The following is a 1099-nucleotide window of genomic DNA, read 5'->3' as shown; positions in this document are numbered from 1 at the left end:
ACTGCATCAACAGTAATCAACAAACTATACAAACTGGTAAAATATTGGCCAAATTGTCAAATTATATAAGAAAAGAATTGTGAACATTTATATTTTCACAATATTTATCTGTCGATCCAAGTCAAACAAAATGGAATGCCTCAACTCCTACATTCCAAGTGCTTGTCAGGGTGGGGGGTCCCCAGTTCAAATATGATCATTTTGGGGGGTCGCAACCTGAAAGGTTGAGAACCACTGCAATAGAGGAAAGAAAATAGAACCTAGATATACCATTGATTTAGATTTATTTATATTTTATTATCAGAATTAAAGTTTCTGTATAGCATTATCAAAATCATAAGAAGGACAAGAATCAGGTTCAGCATATGACTTGGCTAAACTGTATTGCCATTAGTCAGATTTATGAGTGCCTTTTTCAAGTTACATATAACAATATCACCCTTTTGAGAAATGGCCACAGAGGAACCATCTTTGGGCTTTAAGTAAAATGTGTTTTTATTGACCATTATGTTACAGAGAGGGAAATACAAAGAATATGTGTCTGCTTCCCATATAGTATTTTGTGTTTATAGAGTTACAACCATGGGTGAAGATCCCAGTCATTCATACTTATTAACTCAGGCCTACAGACAAGCAGTGTCAAAGACTTCTGGCACAGTCCTGTGTTAATAAGCAATTTGGGAAATGGTTCTCTATAGTGCAATAGGCAATTGCCCATTCGTGAGATCAATTAATGTAGATATTGTGGATCTCTGTGATTATTGTTCTCTTGTGACCCGGCCAGACATATTCAGCAGAGTTCAAAGTAAAGACTAATATTGCTTCAGTCATAGGCTGAAATATTTATTCTGAATGGTATTGCTGCCTGTACTTGAGAAAGGAAAATTCCTATTGCCAAAATCCACACAACTGGGATCTAGTCCTGGTTGAGTGATTTTATGTTAGCTCAGACAGTAGGTCTATGTGATGAATTACAGACAATAGGTTGAAACCAGTGAACAGTGCACTCATGACAGTTAATAAATGTGCAGTGCCAACCCAAGGCAATTGAAGTGTGCCATATCTGGAATGGAAAAAGAAAGGAGTTCATAGGCGACTA

Source organism: Gymnoscopelus microlampas, assembly GCF_963454915.1.
Source record: "Gymnoscopelus microlampas genome assembly, chromosome: 5".
NCBI lineage: Eukaryota > Metazoa > Chordata > Actinopteri > Myctophiformes > Myctophidae > Gymnoscopelus > Gymnoscopelus microlampas.
This window is presented reverse-complemented; position numbering follows the sequence as displayed.